Genomic DNA, 7136 nt, shown 5'->3' with positions numbered 1-7136 from the left:
TATGCACATTAAAATAAAGTTTGTATGCCTTTTTCTCCTACTAATCTGCCTTTTGTCAGTTGATTTTCAGTGAACTTTCAGTGAACCTATACTTTTTTCTTCTGCGATATTGAATTTACTCATATTACTTCCACTAATTTTTTAATTTCATCTATTGTATTTTTCATCACTTGAAGTTGCATTTGGTTCTTTCAAATTTATTCAATTCTGTCCTCACTATGTTTTTATTTTCTTTTAAGTACCTAAATGTATTTATAATACCTGTTGTAGGGTCCTTCTCTGCTAATTCCATAATCTCTCTGTATTAGTCCATTCTCACACTGCTATAAGGACATACCCAAGACTGGGTAATTTATAAAGGAAAGAGGTTTAATTAACTCACAGTTCAGCATAGCTGGGGTAGCCTCAGGAAACTTACAACCATAGCAGAAGGGGAAGCAAACATCCTTCTTCACATGACGGCAGGAAGAAGAAGAATGAGAGCCAAGTAAAGGGGGTAGCGCCCCTTCTAAAACCATCAGATCTCGTGAGAATTTACTCACTATCATGAAAACAGGATGGGGAAACCACCCCCATGAGTCAATTATCTCCACCTGGTCCCTCCCACAACACATGGGGATTATGTGAACTACAAGATGAAATTTGGGTGGGGACACAGCCAAACCATATCACTCTGTCCTTTCTGATTTGCTTCTAATGGTTAATATTTCTCCTAGTTATTACTCACATTTTCCTTTTGCTTCTTGTAGTTTTTAGCAGGATACTACAAATGGTATGTTTTGGGGTTTGCATTTTGCCATTTCCCTTTATAGAGTGGTGGGCTTTGTTTTGAAAGACATCCAAGTCATTTGAAGATTAGACTGATCCCTTGGAGACCTGTTGTTTTTTTTTTTTTTTAAAGCTTTTCTAGGGTAGATCTAGAATAACGTTGCTCCACCAATAATTTGGTCCTATCAGTACTGCATGACTGTCCCGGGGCACTCAGTGACCACTCCAGGGTATTGCTGAGGACTCTCCACTCTGACAAGCCAGACCATAAACACCTGCCTTCCTTGAGTGATGGCCTTTCAGTCAGCTCACAGCTCACTGGTCATGCTTGGCCTATCTTTGTTGACATTCACTCTACACAGGAACAGCCTAAAACTCAGCAAACACTCATGAAGACCCTCTGCAAATTTCTGCAGTGGTTTCTCTGGGTAGTTCTCTCCACTTTGGAAATCATCTTTACAATGTCTTATAGCTTCGCACTCCTTGAACTCTGATCTCTATCCTTTCAACTCCAAGGCCACTGGGCCCCATTTGGGTTGCTGCTTCTGTGACCATGGTCTGAAAAACGCCTCCAGGTAGAAAGGTGTTTATCTGTTGTTAGGGATCACAGTACTGTGCTATCTATTGTCCAAGATCTGAACACAGTTGTCTAATCTATTTTGTCCTGTTTTGAAGCTTTTTATAGTAAAAGAAGTTCAGGTATTGCTGTTTCCTCATGGCCTGAGGTGAAGTCCTCCTTGTTTTGTTCACTTCCTTTGTTTGCATAATTATTTCTCCCTTATCATTTGTTTATATTTGTGTTTTCTCCCTTTTTTTCCTAAATAGGTTTGTCTGCTTTGTTGTTTTTTAATGAACTAAATTTGAATATATTATATCTACTGTTTTTTAAGTTTCTAACTCATTAATTGTTGCTTTCATCTATTATCTCCTTTCTTCTGATTTTTTTTTGAGTTTGCTTCCTAAAATCTGTTGAGTTTGAAACTCTTATATATTCTGTTTTTAAATTTTTTTTAATTTTTACTGAGGCTAGGACTATACTTCATATAATGAGTGTACCATGAATAAATATGTGTCAAGTGAACAATCCTCTTGGTGACATTCAAATAGGAATCTCATGCATTACTTTTTTAAATAACAGCTTTATTGAAGTTTAACTCACCTATCACAAAATTCACCTTTTTAAGGTTTACAATTCAGTGGTTTTTAATGTACTCACAGAGTTATACAACCTCACCACTCTCTCATTTTAGAACATTTTTGTCACCCTAAAAAGAAAAACTGCACCCATTAGCAGTCTTTCCCCATCTTACCCTCAGTTCCCGGCAACTACTGGTTTTATGTCCCAATGGACTTGCCTTTTATGGACATGCAATAGGAATGGGATTATACAATTTGTGACATTTTGTGACTGGTTCCGTTCCTTTCATGTAATGTACTGTTTTCAAGAGTCATCCATGTTTAGTATGTATCAGTACTGCCTTCCTTTTTATGGTGAATGATGTACCATATCTGTTTATCTTTTATCAGTTGATGGATATTTGGGCTTTCTGACTCTTTGGTTATTATGAATAATGCTGCTTTGAACATTTGTGTAGATGTTTTTGCATCAACATATGTTTTCAGTACTCATAGGGCCGAACTGCTGGGTCACATGGTAACTTTAACCTTTTGAGGAATTGCCAAACTTGTTTCCAAAACAACTGCATAATTTCAATTCCCACCAACAATGAATGGGGAGTCCAGTTTCTCCACATCTTTGTCAATATTTTTTTTTTTTTTAGTTTAACCATCCTAGTGGTGTGATGTGCATCACATTGAGGTTTTGATTTGCATTTCTCAAAAGACTAATGGTGGGCATCTTTCCAATGTGCTATTGACTATTTGTATATCTTACATTTTATCTTACATTTTCAATTCTTACATCTAGACTTCTGTAAGAGGCCTATGATCCATTTTTTTTATGATCCATTTTGAGTTAAGTTTTATGTATGCTATGAGGTAAGGCCCCAACTTCATTCTTTTGTATGTAGACATCTAATTGTTCCAGCACCATTTGTTGAAAAGCCATGCAGCATTTTTGTCAAAGAAAAAAGTCTCTAACATATAAATGGCTATAATTTTATGAAATCATAGGACATTCCCTCTAGAATTCTACTTAGAAGTAATTTATTTCAAATGTCCTCAAACAGGTCAGCTAATTTACCGAGAGCATCGATTCTGCCCCCAGCTCATGCCCCCAGGATCTATACCAACCTAGAAACTGTGCAGCTGGTCCTCTACTGTGTTGATGATCAGAATTCCCTTCTCCTTTTTCTCTCCACATATTTTTATTTCCAACTTGATACTAAAACTCTCAGAAAACTAGTAGATGTGCAGGGATCGGGGAGTGATATGGTGTGAAGGGTTTAGGGAGAAATTGTTAGTAACATTTCATTTGAGAAAATAAATTTCTTTTAGGGAAGATGAAGGCAAGAGGAGCCCTAGAGTAAGCAAGAAGGGATTGGTGATTTTTTTTTATATCATTCTTTGGCACAGAGTTCTAGGAAATCAGTGGTGTGATAGGAGACCCACTCCTGTATAGTAAAGCTACCATGGATGAAGGCCTTCTAGACCTGGGATTGTAGGAGTTCTATCCATCACTAAACTTTAGAGCAGCAGATTTTTCACTGACTCCACTGCCATTCCTGCTTGATTCTAGTGAGGCTTCTGATATAACAATGCTAGAAAACTAAAAAGCCCACTTACCAGAGCCAGGATTTTGTATGTGGATGAGATTCTTCCAAGCAGATGTCCACATATGAGACTAGGAGGGTTTGAGCAATGGGAGGCAGTGGCCAGGCTCAGGGACACTGGAGGTCTTTGCAAGCAATAGACACGTTGGTTCTCCTGGGGCAGTTCTAGAAGAGTTTCCAGAGTCTGGTTCCTAGAAACTTAGGTATGGAGCAGTACGTGGTTGCTATGGTGTGGTGGTGGCAATCATGGTGTTTCCACTAGAAGAGCTCCATGTAAGATGGGGCATTTCCCTTGATTGCCATTGTTTCTAAGTGTGTAGCAATCAAATCTGATTCCCTGAGTCCTGGTGAAGTTCTGTAAGATTCATCATATCATCTGATAAATCATTTTCTTCTCAGAGTAACTAGAGTGCATTCTGTTGTCTGCCACTATGAGCCATAACCAGTGACCTCCTTAACAAAGATAGGGAAGTTAACACATTCTTACGCAGGCCATCATCAAGTCTAGATAAATGTTTCTTCTAAGAGTAAATCTAAAAGGAAAATATCAATATGTGCCGATGGGAATAAAATATTTTTTAAAAACTGAAAGAAAAACAACCCCAACAACTCAGAAGGGGGTGGAGAGACTTTTGAAGACGATTTACTGCACAAACCAGAAATAAATAATTTTGGAAACTCAAAATTATTTACTAGAGACACCAGAAGTAAATTATTTTGGAAACAGTGTGCCATCACTAATGGAATACACAAAGACAGCAACTCTATGAAACAAGATCAAAAACCAAAACCAAAGAACAGGCTGCAAAGGAAGGGGAAAGAAGATGAGCATCAAAGACAGAAAGATGGCAGGTCACGTGCTCCACAAGGAGCACGTTTTGCACTAATACCACAAGAGTCTGGCTCAATGAATGGGGATTGATAGTAGTTTAAATGTCTGAGAGCTTTGAGGAGGGATTAAAACATATGAAAAATGGAGACGAGCTCACTTCACAGGTCTGATGTGTGGCATGCTGGCCCAGGAAGTTCTGTGCATGGTGGCACCCCTTTGACACCCATGGAAGGCCATGTCTGATCTCCAATTCCACAGAGATCCTGAAGAGACTGAAAGGGAAGAGCAGCCGCTGTTGAAAAGGTTGTGGCCAGGGAGGAATTTCAGGGAGAATGGACTGCTCCAGTTCCTGAGTTGACTGCTCTCCAAGCTGAGGCCACAGACTGGGCTATAGGTGTAGGTGGCTTCTGGGCCCATTCAGCTGATCCCTACTTAAGTCTAAGGGGCTCAGTCTCCCACTGAGGGCTGATTTGCAGCTCCCACTGCCCAGCCACTGAGGGGTCTTAACTGTTTTTCCACAGGCTCTTACACAGAAAACAGAAAAATGGTGAATGGAAAATTAACATCAGTTTTTTAAAAAGTAAGACGGGCCAAGACAACCAGATGAGAAGATAAACATGGTTGGTGAAATAAGAAAGGATTCTAAGAAAACAACTGCAATAAGATAACTATGTTTTAGAGGAGGCTGGGAGTATAGTGTCAAATTTGATGTAGTGCAATATTTGGCTCTTTAAAAAATATAATAAACTCTAACAAATATAATTAAGAAAACAGAAAAAATGAACAAATAACAAAAAAGAAAGGCAAAATTATAAGCTTCAGGTAAACATAAGCAGGAAAAATGGGCAAATAAGAAATCAGAAATAAGAAATGTCAAGGGAAAAAAGAGTTGGAGGGAGAAAGGTATAGTAACAGAAATGGAGGCAACATATCAACTGATTATAATGTATGTACTCAAATTGTATAAAAGCAAAAGATCATTGGAGAAACATGAACATTGAATGAATATTTGATGACATCAATAAATTATTGTTAACGTTTTAGGTAGATAGTGATATTTTCACTATTTTTAGGTCCATATATTTTAGAGCTACATGATGAAATATTTAAAGATGAAATTATGATGGCGGAATTTGTTCAAAATAATGGGAGAGGGGTGGCAGTGAATGACAAAATGAATGGGGATATAAGTAGAATGAAGTTTTCATGAACTGACTAATGTTGAAGCTAGAAGATGGGACAATAGTTAATTGTACTATCTTCTCTAATTTTATATAATAAAAAGTTTTTCAAATTAAACTGAGCTGAGAACAAAAGTGATGGGAGATTATGATATTCCACCTTGCAAAATATAATTTAAAATCTTAAAATTAAGCACACTTTTCTGGGCGTGTTACCAAAATTGACATAACAGAAAAATTTAAATGTGAATATATTACTAGCCACAAAAGAAATTTAAAATACAATTAACATATGTCAAAAGTTTCTTTCACAAATTTGAGGAATTAGGTTATGTGAACTCTTCTAGAACACAGAAAAAGATGGAAAGCTACACAATCGATTTCATGAAGCTAAATTAATCTTGATTTCTGTACCTAACAAAGATAATGCAATAAAGAAAAGAAAATCATGAGCCAGTCTCACTTAGGAATAATTTTAAAATCCTAAATAAAGTAGCTGCAAAATAAATAGTATCCTAAAGGAATTTTCTAGCATGACCGAGGAAAGCATATTTTATCTTGGGAATGCAAAAGTGTTCAATATTAGAAAATTCAACGTTATAATACTTTATGTCAGCGGTCCCCACCTTTATTAGGATTTAAAGGGCATTAAATAACACCTAAAACACATTCTCACGTTGTTAAAAATCCTTAGGGAAAATGAGAACTCAAGGATACTTCTTTCACATCATAATTATGTAAACGTAAACAAGTGGCCAGCATATGAAACATTAAAAGTATTCCTGTTAAAACCAGAAACAAGGCAGGTGTGTCTACTATTTCACATTGCTCAAGAAGATCAGAGTCACGTAATAAGACTGGAAGTAGAAATATGAACCATAACTAAGAGAAGGGAGGTAATTAAAAGTTCATTATAAACTAACAACATAGCCAGATAACCTAAACACCCAAGGGAATCAACTCTAAGCACTTTGAATTTAAAAAAAAAACACAGTAAAGGGACCAGATTAAAAAATAATAATGAATGTACAACAGTCCATTGCTTTTCCATACACCAACATGAAGCAAACAAAAATATACTCTCATTGGTGAAAAAGATTTCATTCTTATTCAGAACATGAAGAAAAAAAAACTATTGAGATACAATACAAACATAATCAACAAACAGAACAAAATGAAATGCTACACAGCTGGTAAAAATCTGTAACAGTAAGTGAAAATCACTCTAGAGAAAAAGATAAAATAAAATAAAAAAATAAAGCCCAGTATCCATGAATATATTCACTATGATTCTTTTTTTATAGACTACAGGTTAGATATAATGTTAGAAAATAAAAACAAAAATAATAGCAAGTAAACCTAGGAGATTTTAATAGTAATTATTTTGTGAGATCAGTTTTTAGGTCAACCTTATTTTCTGTATGCATTCATGCTATATTATCTACAACAAGCAAGTATTACTTTTGAGATCAGATCAGAAAAGAATTTTAATTTGTTGAGTTGACTTGAGATAAAAAATTAACCAATAAACTCAATGGCTACATATGATTTTCAAGATTTCTGAATCACCCTGGGGATGACAGCTTTTCTAAAACATGGGGTTAGCACACAGGAGCCATAGGT

At 36.2% G+C, this 7136-nt stretch overlaps 1 long non-coding RNA gene across 1 annotated transcript in view; it reads right to left on the bottom strand.

The window, feature by feature from the left end:
• LOC129482993 (uncharacterized) overlaps positions 1–7136 on the bottom strand; it is a 61517-nt gene that overhangs the window by 13132 nt on the left and 41249 nt on the right. The window lies entirely within an intron of this gene.

This window comes from Symphalangus syndactylus, chromosome 5, assembly GCF_028878055.3.
Source record: "Symphalangus syndactylus isolate Jambi chromosome 5, NHGRI_mSymSyn1-v2.1_pri, whole genome shotgun sequence".
NCBI classification, from domain to species: domain Eukaryota; kingdom Metazoa; phylum Chordata; class Mammalia; order Primates; family Hylobatidae; genus Symphalangus; species Symphalangus syndactylus.
The sequence above is the reverse complement of the archived record's forward strand: the minus strand, read 5'-3'. Positions and strand labels throughout refer to the sequence as shown.